Raw genomic sequence first — 15,554 nt, 5'->3', positions numbered from 1 at the left:
AGGGGAACAGAAACTGAGAACAGACAGGGGGAGCGCGGGGCGGGGGGGGAGATTGACATCTCTAGCGGGCCAGTGATTGTGATCTTTACCTGAGTCCCCTTCCAGTCACAGTGCTCTGGGGGGAGGGATATAGAAACACCATATAAGCCACCATCTGCAGGCTTTCTGTGCCTTTTGTAGGCTGTTTCTGCCTGAGCAACAGCGTCTGAAAGGTACTGGACTGGCTTGGCATCCTACCTAATCAGTCTCCTGCTACTTCCTGTTCTTGGAAAGGATTGGCTATAGCTTACTAACTAGAATCCCTCTGCTTATCCCTATCCAATCCATTTCTTTCAATTTACATTTGTTCTTGGTTTTTTTTCCAACACTTTTTAAAAAGAAAGCTGCATTTTCCCTGGCAGTGTGACCCATCACTGTGCAGGGGAGCACATACATTACACACACTCGCACACATACATCATAGAAAAAGTCAGATATTGTTACAACACAGAAGTCAGACATTCATAGAAGAAGAGATTATATATAGTTATTAATATTTTTAGTTATAGTTTGTAGCAAACTTACCAATGCAGCCCAGCATGTCTGAGCTCAGAGAATCTTCTTCATGATTTGTGGAGCCCATCCACCAAGCAGGTAACTGTTGGGAGGGGCTTTACCCTGCCCCTGCTTGGGGCAAAGAGGAAAAAAAAAAAGAAAGAAGCCTCAGACCTGGTTCAAGACTGCACTTTGCCCGTCTGGCAGAACTTTGAGGGTGGAGCCTCCCAAAGAGAATAAAAGGAGCTGCGTGCTCAGCATGCAAGAAATGCATCAGGGACGGAGAAGAGAGAAGAGCGGGGCTTAGAGAAATGAGAAGAGCTGCTCAGCAGGGTGAAGCAGTAGCCCAGACGAGCCCCTGAAGACTTCCACTGGTGGGGAGCAGCAGACTGTTCCAGCGGCTAGGCTTTCGGTGCGCAGCATGGCCCACAGAGTCCAGACCCTGGGAGCTGCATAAGGCAGCTTGGGTCTGCAACCTTTGGCATGTGGCCAGAGACACAGTGCACAGGCCAGTGCATGGAACAGGATCTTTGGAGCCGCTTGGGTGGCTCAGGTCCCCAACCCCCAGCATGAGGCTGGAAGCTTGGTGCAGGAGGCGCTGCACAGAGGGTGAGACACCCTGGGAGCTGCTTGAGAGGACTCAGGTCTATAGCTGCTGGCATAGGGCAGCAGCTCAGTGCAGACGATGCTGCACAGAGGGTCTGGGAGCAGACTGAGCCCCGGTGCTGCACGAGGCAGCCCAGGCCTCCAACCCATAGCAAAAGGTTGAGTCCAGGGAGCCAGGCAGGGCTCAGGCTACTGAGCCAGCAGGCAGGGCCAAGCCAAAGGACCCAGAAGCCCTGCATAGTGGAGCCCTGTTCTGGGGGGCAGTGACCCCTGAAGCCCACCTCATGTGAGACAGCAGCTTGGTGCAGAGGACAAGGGCCACCCTCTAGGCCTGGGAGCCGTGAGTTGCAGGGAAAAAGGTATTCCCACAGGGGAGGGGGAGTCCCCCTTGGTTAATTAAGGGCTCCTGGAAGTGGATGTCCCACTGGGAGGGCTCCCCTGAAGTTAGCAGCTTTCTTGAAGGGTTTGGGAAAAGGACCAAGGGGCATTGAGGTTTCCCCTTGAGATTAAGTGCATCTTTGAGGTTCTTGCACCATAAGTGGTGTGATGTCATGCCTTATATTTTGTGAATTCTCATGTTTGTAAATTAATAGGTGAGTAGAGTCTTAAATTTATAACTTTGACTAGGGCTCTGCTGGGACCCCCTATTATTCGCTATTATTCACCTGTTGTTTATTTGTATTTATTTGTGGCTTATTTATTGTTTACCTATACTTATCTATAGTTTATCTGTTGTTGTCTATTTTGGGGTTTACCTCTTTCAGATCAGATACTTACCCGTGACTTACCTGTGGTTTTATAGCATTTACCCAGAGGGTATTGTTTTTGTTATTTGCTTAGATATCATATATAACATATGTTTATATCCATTTTTTTCCTTGTGATAAGTTAATGTAAATAAATTTGTATATAATTAAGTCCCCTGACTGTCCTGGCTTGGTTCTATAGGGACGGAGGGAAACTGAGCGTTCTGCAATTCCCCCACAGCACACCTGCCAGCTAACAATTCCTTTCAATTGGAGAAGGGGAGTATATACCCAAGTATACTTGGGCAACAGTTAGTTGCATACAGACTAAAGACAGCACAGAAGAAGTCAGATAGAGATTCAGATTAATACAACACAGAATGGCTGAAGAATCCCTTTTAGGCCTAGGGCACAAAGAAGATAAAGAGGAGAAAAAATGCACGCATCCTGCCAGACGGGCAGCAAAAACACTCCAAGGCTAAGATAAGCTGAAGTCAAAAGAAGAACAACTGCAAAAACAGAAGCTGGGTATGGAAAAAACCCCAAAGCACTAAAACAAAGGATGCCAATCCCTATAAAAAAATACTTTGAAAATGCCAAGTTGGATGAGTCTCTTTCTCTACTGCTGTTTCATTGGAGTGCTCTTCTGTTCACCCCACTCCAGCTGTTATCTTCAAATCTGCTATCTTCAAATCATCATCTACTCACTAAGCCCAGGTTGGCCACCCTGAGCTGATATTGAACAACTATTGCTGGTAACTATATCTGGTGTATGTGTGAATGAAATGGTTGTTTTGTGTATGCGTATGTCTGTGTGTAATGATGTTTATGATGATTTGTGTGTAATCATGTAATCAATAAATGCGGCACCTTGCCTTATCCTCCTTTATAAAGTCTTGCTCATGATTTAAGTAACATTTTTGGTGGAGAATGCATGTGGAGGTGAATAAGGTTCTATGTTGCAGTTATTGATCAGTTGTGTGTTATCTGTATAGTAAGTTTTGTCTGTATATGTGTTTGTCTGTTTATCTGAAGGTGTGCACACCACCCGGTGATAGAAGTGTTGGGTACAGTGGTCTCACGTTAGACCAACCACTTAGAAAAATAGAGGAATACTTGAATACTTGGACAGGTTGTTTGACTAGGAAAGCCCACCTGTGGGTTGTGGACAATTAGAAGCTTACTTTGTGGGTTATGAACTGCCAGGGTAGTCCGGACCGCCTATAGAAAGGGGTCCATTGTTTTGGTTTGAGTTTGTAAATATTAAGAAGCCCACCTGTGGGTTTTGGACTGCCAGGGTAGTCCAGACTGCCTATAGAGAAGGGTCCATTGCTTTGGTTTTGAGTTTTGTTTTTGAACTTGGTTATCTTGAAAATCGGACTTTTTGGCACGTTTTTACGGATTAGTATACTGGATTTGAGTATTAACAAACAGTAACTAACTTTAAGCAGTAAGAAAAATATAGGAGACGGAAGTTAAGATGTTCAAAAGAAAGACAGTAAAGACTGAGGCAGAAGTGAATGATGTCAAAGATCCCCTGCCTACATATCTGCAAGATATGAGTCTTTTAAAACAAGTGCTGCAGTGGTTTGGACATAGTCCTTGGACTGAGCAGGCAATATTTGATGCACACACCATTGCAGACTTAGAGGACAAATTTAAGAACTATATGCAAATATATAACATACCACCACACTCCATGAAAAAGGAGGCTGCAGCAATGTGGCTTTTATGGGAAGCTACTAAAAATCTGTTCCTCCATCTAACTAACTGTTAGGAGGCATTTTAAAGGGATTAGCTAAAATTGGTAGTAAGGTAAAGTTGTATGGTAATTGTGACTAGGGTTGTAAGTTTTGTGCAGGAAAGGTGGGTTGTTACTGCTGACCAGAAAACTTTGTTTGTCTGGGTCAGGCAGAGTAGTGGACAAGAGTACATGCTGTGGTCCACTTGGGATTAAGTAAGAACCTCCTGTTGTGTTTGCAATAAAAAGCTAAGAGAAAGCAGAGAAAGTCATCTCTCTGCTGGAAAGGCTGTGTAAATGACAGAGTCCTTGGAAAGGGTTACAGTCTTTTATGGATGGTTACAAGAGCAGTTGTGTGTTTTTTGTGAAGTTTGTAAGGTGTAAGTTACAAGTGCAAGTTATGGCAAGGTAAAGTGTTATGCAAGCAGTGCAGCTTCAAAGAAATCAAAGACAGTTAGAAAAATGTGAGACAGATACTTTGGAATCCTGTGTCCCCCCCCCCCAGAAAAACAGAGGCAGCCAGTGGCACAAAAAGAGACAAGGTATATTACTGGACATCTGCTCAGGCAGTGGCAGAGAATTTGTGATTGGAAGTGAGAGGAAACTTGGTTCTCCCCCCAGCCTCTCCAGGAACAGGGAAGGGCCTAGAAGAGATGGAGATTGTTAAAGGAGCATAACAGCTTGTTTTGGGAAACATTAGGGTACAGATGTGTAAACAGAAATCAGTGCCCAAAATTGCTTCGAGTTACTCTGGGCAAGGAAAGAGCAGTGAGCTTATCAGAGGCATGTTTTGTTTTTTTCTCTGCAGAGGCATAGTTTGAAGGTTCCTTTTTAAGGTAGGAAAAGTTTTTTCTGCAGGAATTGTGTGTGGTGTGCAATTCGTTGCCTGTGGTCTTTTGGAGGGAGCTAGAATGGAGCTTACTGTGTGTCTGCGTGTCTGTGAGGAAAAAAGACACAGATTGTTTTTGGCTTGTAAAAGGCAAGGCCAGCACAGAGTGTGCAGCTGTAAGAAAGAGACAGAGAAATCAGGATTGCTGGATGGATTGGTTTGCAGAGAGCAAGGCAACATGTAGCAGCACAGGTGAAAGTGCAGAGGTGCCTGGGGAGTCAGATGTCCGGCAGGTTGTAGTGTGTCAGAATTCCAATGTCTGTATTGAGTCCACGAGTTTCTGTACCTAGGAGGTTGATGAAGTGAAGTTCATAGGCCCGGCTGTAAAAAGTAGTTTGTAAATTCCCTGTCAGGATCAGGCCTGAGAAACTGGAGAGACAGCAGGTTTTTTTGTGAGGAATGCGCCCCCACAGGCAGTTGGATATTCTTGTCTTTGATAGATTCTGGTGTGCAGTTTGTGGGGGTACTAGAGATTGTTGGCAGGTTTTGTGTTTTGAGCTGTAGCAAGTTGGCTTCTGGTGATGAGGTTAGGTTAGCAAGGTTTGGTGCCTGTTTGAATTTACAAACCACTTTTCACAGCCGGGCCTATGAACTTCACTTCATCAACCTCCTAGGTACAGAAACTTGCGGACTCAATACAGACATTGGAATTCTGACACACTACAACCTGCTGGACATCTGACTCCCCAGGCACCTCTCCACTTTTACCTGACACTGCTACATCCTGCTTCCCAACCCCCACCACCCCAGCCCGTCTTTCACCCCTTGACGCCTCCATTTCCATTTTCACTGACTGGCTTTCTTGCCTGCACTGCATGCCAGCCTCTGACTTCTTTACTATTCCTTCCACCCAGGAACAGCGCGCACACAAACTGCAGGTGCTTCCTCAGCCTGACAAATGGTTTTTCAACCCGAAAGCTTGCTAAGATATATTTCTCTAACTATTCAGTTGGTCTACTAAAAGATACCAGACTGACCCAAAGACCTTGTCTGCCAGTGCCATGTCCTTAGACCAACATCCCTAGCACCTGTCCCCAGTCAGCTGACTGGAAGGACACAGGGCCCTGGGCACATTTAAGGCCCAGGGCTGGGGCTGGCAGGGAGAGTTCTCTGGCAGCTGCTGGAGAAGAAGCTCCTGTAGGAAAGGAAAGAAAGGCTCTAGTTTGTGAAAGTTTGGCTGCCTGAGGATGCTGCTGGTGCTACTGTGCTGCTTACTAAGTTTTTACCTCTTGTCATTTAGTGGTGGACCAAGCTGAAGCTGTAGGGGAGGGGGAGGCCTCATTGGAGCACACTACCATGTCATGTAGAGGCCCCAGTGCCAGTGAGGGTGCACATGAACACACACACAGTGTCACCCATGTCACAAGTTTTGCTCGTCAGCATCCTGAGGTGCAGTTTCCCAGAAGCCTCTGCACCTATCTCCTTGAAAGCTGGCAGGCCCCATGGCTGCAGCAGGGGCTAGCATGCCTAGTTTTCACCCCACTCTACCATAACACACACAGTGACATGAATTTTGCTTGTCAGCAGCTTGAGGTACAGTTTCCCAGAAACCCCTGCACCTATCTCCTTGAAACTTGACAGTCTTCATGCTCTCAGAAAGGGCTACCATCCCTGCAATCTTTATCTGAATCAGCCAAAAACTGACAAAGTTATAGGTATTTCAGTGATTCTCCATTACAGTCTATGGCTGAATCTCCAAATCTCTCCGAACTGGCGCCAAATCTTCCAAAGCCGATTAGGCCAAATCGATTCGGGACAGCGATCCAAATCTCTGAATCGAATCACTGTTCTCCACATCATCCAAATCTGAATCCAAATCGAACACTTCCCTATTCACACAGGCCTAAAAGCAATGTCTGCTTTTTTTCTGTTCCCCTTCATGCAGATTGAACCAGGCCATAATTCTGTTATTAAAAAGGGTCTTTGTACTCTGCTTAGTTTCACCTGACCAGTCAGTACTAATAGAGCAGAGATATCACAATTATGAAACTAATGATTGAGGCCCCAACCTGGGGAAAGAGTATTTTCAGTGTAACCAAAAAAAATCCATGTTTTCTTTAGTTTTAAGATTAAAGAAAATGAAAGTTATAAAATAAATATATAAGGGGTTTGTTAGACTAACAAAAATACCTATTTTGTAAAAGTTATATGGCAAAAAATCATCCTCTCTCAATTGTAATAGCAACAGAAAGACAAAAATGAGCAAAGTTAATGAAAAAAACGGACTGAATTACTTACACATCTGAAGCATGATTCAATCTGATCAACATTTCTAGCATTCATAGTTTTCAGAGAGAACAGTAAACGATGCCCAGATGCTACAAATGCTTTTACCATGTGATACTAAAAAACACTGGTGTGCTGTATGTTTATAAAGGGCAGGTTTCTGTGACAAAATATACCAATGAACATATTCTCAAAGACAAGAGGAATTTGTTTTACTTGATAAATCACTAATTTATGCCTGGAATGCACTTCAGGTAAGTCAAATAAAGCAGAATAAAAGTTAAGAAAACTGCAATGTACTTTGATACATAATATGCAATACCTATAGTACTAAGCAATGATAAGAAATAATAACAATGTGTATTGTTTCTCTAACAGAATTAACACGTTGTTTTATTTCTTTTTATCCAAATATTTTACTGTTTGTTAATTGTTACATCATTCCCATTTTACAGTTCTCAGCATGAAATGAAGTTTGTTTGTTTTTTAGATCTGCATACGTTGCATTAAATGACTATATTTGTTGGACATGTATTTATATGCCAAACATGCCAAAAGACAAGTTTCCTCCAATAGTGTTAAGTGAAAGAGTTGTATTTAGTACGAAGCATTGAGCTCATAGAGATGAAGCATTTAACGTATTGAGAGCTTGTGATAAGGTAAAGATTCTATGGGCTTTGTCCCAAGGCATCAGAGTGTCCTTGCAAGCCCCAATGTGCCCATGAGTTAGCTACCTACGTACAACCTAAACCCCTACCTACGTACCTACGTACAAGCATTCAAATAAGCCTAAGCCTATCAAAGACTGCTCAGGCTGCCTAGTTAGCTAATAGGGCTGTGGGAGGCTTCGGGTGGTGATTTGATTTGGAGGTGCTTCGGCTCGACTTGGTGGCCGAATCTTGAAATCCGAATCGAATCAGGGGACCAATTAAAAGGTCCGAATCAATTTAAAGCTCTCTGAATCTTTGGAAAACATTTGGAGAGCTTTGATGATTCAGGCAGTCCCCAGTGGCTGCAGCAGGGAGCTGCAGCTGAACTCGAAGCCAGTAAGTAGGGGGCAGGAGAGCGGGGGCTGGGGGAGGGGACCATGGGGGGGCACCTGCCAACCTCCATCCCCTACCTGCTTCCCCAGTCCCCCCTCCAACACCCGCCTACTCCCCCAGCCCCTCCTTGGCTGCCCTGCCCACCCCAGGTCCTGGCCTTTAAAGAAAAGCCCCGGTGCTCACCAGGTGCTGCTTGGTGAAGGGTGATCCCTGCTTCCCCCCGTTGCTCCATGCTGCATTGGGGAGCTCTGCATGAGCCTCCTGATGCCCCCCCCCCACTCTCCCAGTCCCCCCATGGCTGCCCTGCCTGCTGGGGCTCTGGCCCTTTAAGAAAAAAAACAGAGAAAAGCCCTGGGACTCACCACTCCTGCAGCAGCCTCGGGGCTTTGTGGGGGCTCATGCATAGCCCACCACATGGCTCAGGGCAGTGGGGGGCACCAGGGATGCCCCCCACCCCCACTGCCAGGAGTGGTGAGTCTAGGGTTTTCTCACTTTTTTCCCTTAAAGGGATGGAGCCGTGGCAGGCGAGGCAGGCATGGGGGGCTGGGACAGCAGGGGAGGGTCAGGGGGCTCGTGTAGAGCCCCCCATGCAGCATGGGGTGGTTGGGGGCAGCAGGGATCGCCCCCTTACCAGGCAGCACCCACTGACTTAGGGCATTTTTTTTCCAAGTGAGGGAGCTGGGGCAGGTGGGGCAGCCATTGCCGGGCTGGGGGGGATGGACCTGGTTGATTCAGAGATTTGGAGATTTGGCAGCAGCTGAATCTCCAAATCAGATTTGGCTGAATCGATTTGGGACAGTGATTCGAATCGATTTGGGACAGTGTTTCAAATCACCAAATTGAATCAGTGTCCCCCAAATCGGCCGAATCTTAATCCGAAGCAAATACTAGCTGCTTCACACAGGCCTATTAGCTAGTACTTATGTAGTAACATAACATTTCCTTGGATGTACTGGAAAATGGAAATGAACTTTTTGTAAAGTGTCCAAAACGCAGCAAAGGGACAAAGATGCTGTGATAAATGAAGGAGATAGGACATACAAAAAACAGAGGTCTCTGCAGTTACAGCTTGCCTCTAACATGAATAACAAAGGGCCTGCAGACCGCTGAAATGACTCCAGTCACTGTGTTCACCATAAAAATAAATGAAGGCAATACCAGATTCTTGAGTATTATAAGTAATAATGATAGCAGTTTTCAAATACTTGAAAGGTTGCCATAAAAATGGGAGAACAACTTAGCTTTTGCTGCAGAAGAGAGGATGCAAAGCAGTGATTTTAAATTGCAAAGCAGATTTAAATTAGATCCCAGGAAAGACTCCTTTACTGGTAACAGTAAGGCAGTAGAACAGACTACCTGGGGAAGCTGTGGAATCTCTTTTATTGGACATTTTCAAGGGAAGGCTCAGTAAGCACTGAACTGGGATAGTTTAAGAATAGTACTGCATTTGTGTAGGGGGTTAGACTAGATGACCCCTGAGAACCCTTTCAACCCTACAATTCTATTACCACTTCTGTCATTACAGCTTATCGTTTAAAGACAAGAACTTGGGGCCTTATTAGCAGAAATTAAGAAAGAAAAAGAATAGTGCATCTGAATTTCTACACATCTATCATATGGTAACTGCAGCACTGGAAAGAAAGTGAATTTTAATTGATAAAATAATGAAGATCCCATAACACTAGCCTTGTATGATCAAATGAGGAAGAATCAAAGTAAAGGGGATAAGGCATTGACTTGGGACTCAGGAAACCCAACTTTTGCCCTACTGCAGTGGTTTTCAAACTTTCTAAAGCCACAGAACCCTATCATATCACTTCTGCTGCTGCAGAACCCCTACCCCTATCCATAGATCCAAGCTACCTGGCTCAACAATGGCAATGCATTGCCTCCCATCCTGCTCCATCATTACCTCAAATCTCTTTGAGGAACCCCTGAGGATGATATATCACAGTTTGAAAATGAATGTCCCACTGCATGACCTGAGGAAAATTGCTATTCCACTATTTCTCCTCCTACCCTGTAACAGAGAGCATCTAATTTATCACATATTAGCATGACACCAAGCACATGGGAGCCTTGTGTTCAGCTGACTAATGTAATTCCAGCAATAATTTGGCGAAATATTAAATGGAAAGATTTTAATATGATATGGAATTCCTTCATACATGTCATAGTTGTTGAGAAAAATAACAATATTAGAGTGCTGAGCATGCATTTAAAAAATCAGCCCTGGTCCAGCTCCCATGAAGTCAGTGAAAAAACTGCTGCTAACTTCAAGAGGTGTTGAATCAAGCTCAAAAATAAGACCAGACTGGTCTGGGTGCCAGGATTTTTCATTACAAAACATTCATATTTATAGGAATATCCACATACACATAAACCTACACATAGATAACATATATATTAGGGCTGTGTGAAATGGGCCCTATTCGATTTGGATTCTGATTTGGCCCGAATCAGGGACAGTGATTTGATCTGTTGATTTGGATCACTGTTCCTGATTTGATTCAGCTGAATCCGAATCTGAAGATTTGATGCTGATTTGGCAAATCAGCAATTCGGGCACAGGAACAGCCTTAAAAGTTTTTTTCTACATACCTTGAGGTAGCAGCGCGGCTCGTGATCACTGCGGTGCTGGGGCAGATGGAGCCTCCCACAGGAGCATGGGGGTCTCGCTAGCATGCTCAGCAGCAAACCTGGAAGTGGGCAGTGCGCAGGGAGCCCCCCCCGGCTCGGTGATCGGCCACAGGGGGACCCCGGATGCCCCCCCCAGACTCAGGAGGCACCAGTTGCCGAGCCAGGGACCCGGAAGTGGACCGGAAGTGCTTCTGGTCCACTTCCAGGTCTGCTGCCGAGTGCACTGGGGAGCCCCCTGTGCTCCTGTGGGATGCTGCATCTGCCCCATAGGGCTTTGCACAGCCCTAATATATATATTTGAGATAGATAGATAATGTGTGTGTGTGTGTGCACGCGCGTGTGTGTATGCACTAGGACACATCTTTGTGCTCATTATATATATCACTATTATCATTATAATGATTATATATATATAATGAGCACAAAGATGTGTCCTAGTGTATAGAATATATGACTGGAACTTGTGGGTCTGGTTTTATTCTTGGCTCTGATACTACCCACTGGATGCCTCTTTCTGCCTTTATTTCCATCTTACAAAAGCAGAAACTATGACACTGCTTCCTTTGCAAACTGCTTGACATAAGCTGATAAAAAGAACTATATAAGAATAAGATATTCTTCATCACTGTCAGTGTTAAGAATTCAGTGTTTGCCTTCCATTCATTTTTGGGTGCTGAGATGAATTGTTTTTTACATTCATTGTAAATGTAATTAAAGAAAAATGCTAATTAAAGATACTGCCTTGTATTATAAAATGCAATGGCTTTTTGGAAAGGGTATTTGAAAAGTTCCCTTTAAAAAAAAAAAGTATGCGTTAGAAAAAGATAAATGTTTCCTTCACTCACAGTGAATGTTGCAGAGTTTTCGAGCACTATCTCCCTGGTTTGAAAACAGCACATTTAGCTTTCAGCCAGGAACCAGAGCTGACTTTAAAAGAGTTCTTACAAATCAGACCAGAGGTTTGCTGGCTGTATTTTCTGTTTCCATGGAAACTAAGGTTGGCTCATCAAAGAAAATAAGGAGATTTAAAATAATTTAAAAATCAACAGAATTTGGGATAATTTTAAAGTCCCTTACCCTTCCCTCATTGCAAATCTGGCAGCCATTTCCATGGCAATAGAGATGGCAGCTTCCTGCTCGCTGGTGGAGGTTCTGTACCTTATAGCTGTGATTTCCCATTGGAAGCTGTTTTGCTGCTCTGTGTCTATAGACTTTAGAACCTAGGAGGCTGGTGGAGTCTGTATTGATTTAATTTTATACATTAATATACTGAAAAACTTCATAAAGATGTGCCCCGAACATGATAGTGAAAGGTGCCTTAGATTTTATTATAAACAGTTCCCTACAATTTTCCATTTAATAAGCATAGTGATTTTGAGGGATGGTAATTTACCTGTGGAGTCTTGAGATGTGCCATTAAGTAGATACCTGCATAGTCTGAAGCACAATTCTAATTACATTTCTTCTTTTAGAATTCCCATAGAATCCCCGCACTCCACTCCACTTCTATCTAGAAGAAAAGGTCTACTCTCTGTAGGATCAAAGAACCATAAATCATGAACGTAACTGTGAAAAGAGACTTGCTTGGAGATGAACAGAAATCCCCTATCCCTATGCTGATGTTTTAACTATAAAAAGACCAAATTAAAAACAAAAGACTCCAAATCCAAAATTTAAACTCCATAACATTGAAATGGGAAGATCCAAAACGCTAAACCAAACCAAAATTTGGATCTCTGAACTCCGTAAATCTGTACTTCCCCAAAACTCAAGGCAGAATCAGAATCTTACTTATCCCATTAGAACTCACAATAAACCTGGAATATGCTAATAAATTGTCATCACCACTGATTGCAATCACACATTTCAATAGAGGACTCCTCCCAAATGTCTTCAAAGCTATCATAAGGGGCCACTCACTCCATACATATTCTGAGGGGTGACATGCAATGTTGACCAAACAGAAGAATAAATTAGTTGACAGAATTGTTAACCATTTTTCTTCTTAGTTTCCGCACACCGGGGGGGGGAATTCATTTAAAACCCAAACAGAGAAGGAGAGTTTGTATCTCTTTTAAACAGACTATAACATACTTCAGTTCTTTTCTGAGTAGCTCAAACCATAGAAATTAAACAGATTACTAGAAATAACTTGGGTAGAGTCAGAAAGATGGAGCAGAAAGTCTGCTTATATGGAACGGTTAGTCTGAAACTTGAAAACCTTATCCTTAAGGACCTCTGTTCATTTTAAGCTTTGAGGAGCATAATGCTGAAGACCACCTGGAGTTATACAGCCTAAAATAGTGGGGAGAGGCAGTGTGCCACAAATTAGCCCCACATGCCCCCCAACTGCCATGCAATCTCCTTCCCTTGCCCACTCCACTGCTTTGCTTCCACATGTGCCACAGGTTGGCCACACCTTGCTAGAAAATGGTGTGTAGTTGTGGCACATAATGAGGACAGTGTTTCAGAATGTTTGGTGTCAGGAACAGCGAATATTTTAATTGTTACTGGGACTTCTCAATTAAATCAGCCTCACAGCTTGCTAAGTACCTATTCTATTACATATTGCATGCAACTGAATTGACGGACTTCTCAGGTTCTAAAGGTTAAATTATCCATGACAATGCAGATTAAGACACTCTGGAGTGGGTGGTAGATTCCTCATTGCTAATCCATACTAAAGACCAAAATTTGCAATCTGAACAGTAATTCTCTGCATTGTTGCAGAGAAGACTTGATTCTGAGTCTCAGTTTCTAGATCTCTAAAGCATGGAGGAGCAGCAGAACCCCAGAAAAAGGAGCTGAATGACAGAGATTGATTTTATAGGTTAAGGCACAGTCCTGACAAATTATAAATGGGATCCTGGGCCAGTCACAGATGCAAAAATGGTGGAATGTTACAACAGTGGGGAAAGAGCAAGGAGCACTCTTAGGACTGGAAACAGATGCATTATGATTAGAGCTATCTAAACTAATGATGCTAGTTGACCATCCTGTACATTTTGCATTCCATGTCCACTGGGTGTAATGACTGCAGACTACAATATCCTGTTGGAAGCAATGCTGCAGCTTGGCACAAGTATCTTTACTTAGTTTGCAGTTGAAAGTCTCCAGGCTGAACACATCTGGCTGTGCCCCTTTCTGTACTGCAAACAGTGGAATAGCAGTGGGCAGCACAGTAGTAGCAAGTGAAGAAGGCTGGCAGTGAAAGGATTAAACCACTCCTCCCCACCCCTCCCAACCTCTAGTGTTCAGATTCTCCAGCCATCATTATAACCAACCACCCCATGCCAAAACACAGACCTTTAGCGAACCATCATATTTTTAAGAACTGTGTGATCCTTAGTTATCATGTTTCTATTTAATTAGGAACATTGTTTTTCTGAGTACAGCACTAATAATGGGAATTTTGCAGAGAGTTACAATACCATTTCCCCAGAGATCAGTTTATTCAAAGAGACTCAAATTAGTCTTCAGGAGGAGACCGAGTGCCTTGTCATTAGACATGGGATGGGAAGTTGCTATGTCTAGACTCTGTTCCCAGCTCTGTTAGTTGGTACAAGATCTCACAGCAAGTAACTAGTTCCTTAACCTCGCCCCACCCTTGAGCCTCAATTAACTCTGCTAAAATAGTATCATGCATCCCTCCATCCTGGAGTATCATGGGCCTTAATTCACTATATGCCTGAAAAGAGCACTGAGATCATCATGTGAAAGGCATAAAGTGCAAAGTACTAATCAAATGAGTGGGAATATAAGTGATTCAACCATCTTTCCCAATCCTACTTCCAGGAAAGGCTCCAGAAAGAAGGATTAAGCCATAGCCATTCACACCCCAAACTTTAACAGTTTATTAATAAATAAGAGCAGGAAGGATTTCCATATATTAATTATTTTTCACAGTTTGAGCAAAATAAAATGCAACAAAATGTAAAGAACATGTCCCAGAAATGAAGACTGGCTTCACACAACATTTACTTTATGATTATCTATAGTAGGCCACTGAATCCTGCTGACAAAAGTTATAATTATACAGCGGTAGCCTATTAAAAATGTATAACAGTTCTATAGCCCCAAAACTTTTACTTGCACACACAGGTGCAATTTAAGACTTCAATTCTATTTGTTAATATTGAGTTCCACTAGATTAGAGTTCCCTATAGGTGGGTCTCAGGATGCATCTTTTCCAAAATTGAATCAACACTGTTTCTACAACCTTTTCTTTTAATTTTACTAATGCAATAAGACAGATTTAAACACAGTTTGCTTCGTAAAAGTAACTGAAGGAAGAGAAAAAATAGGTCTGGATGAATAATGACTTCTAATAAGTTTAATACATTCTAACCCTCATAACTGACTCAATCCATTTGGAAGGAATTCTGTATATGATTACCCTGAAGTTGATATCTGACATTTCTGATTAATTAAAAACATCTCCTGAATGATTAGTTTTATAGATACTGAACAGGGTGAGACAGTCAGGTATTTTTTGGTGTGAATCATTTATGTATAAACATGTGGAGAAATCCTATTTTCTTAAACAGAGATGGTCACAAAAGTGACAATCCTCCCCTTGTGTACCATTAGAAAACCTGGGAGAGGGTAGGCCTAGCCCATTAGGTAGGCTAGCCCATGAGGACCACAGGACCATGTCCCAGCTGGCTCCAGAGGAAGTAAATTTAAAAAACAGGGACATAAGTAAGTGTAACAGGAGGGCCTTCTCAGAGCCAATCTGTCTTTGGGCCGCCCACCTGTTTCTGGACTAACCACCCACCTTCTTGTCCACCATGCCTTGATGATATTTAATTAATAGTTGTTAATTAGGCGGGAGGCTGCCCATTTCTTGCTCCGATGCCAGGGGGTACTATCTGTGGCTCCATGCCTCCCCTACACTGCAGCCTATGCCTCACAGATGGCATCCGGCTGTTATCAACATCACCATCCCCACACTGGGCCCCAGAATCCTCCTATCAGGACCCCCTCCATGATCCCTCCATTCAGATGGCCTACCCCACCCTCATTCAGGGCTCCCTCGCTCCCTAAAACTCCCCCTCTCGGGCATGGTCCCCTCCCAGGATGTTTGGCCATATGGGCCCTGGTCTCACCTCCAAGGCCAGTTGGGAATC

Source organism: Alligator mississippiensis, chromosome 11 (genome assembly GCF_030867095.1).
Source record: "Alligator mississippiensis isolate rAllMis1 chromosome 11, rAllMis1, whole genome shotgun sequence".
Classification (NCBI taxonomy): domain Eukaryota; kingdom Metazoa; phylum Chordata; order Crocodylia; family Alligatoridae; genus Alligator; species Alligator mississippiensis.
The sequence above is the reverse complement of the archived record's forward strand: the minus strand, read 5'-3'. Positions refer to the sequence as shown.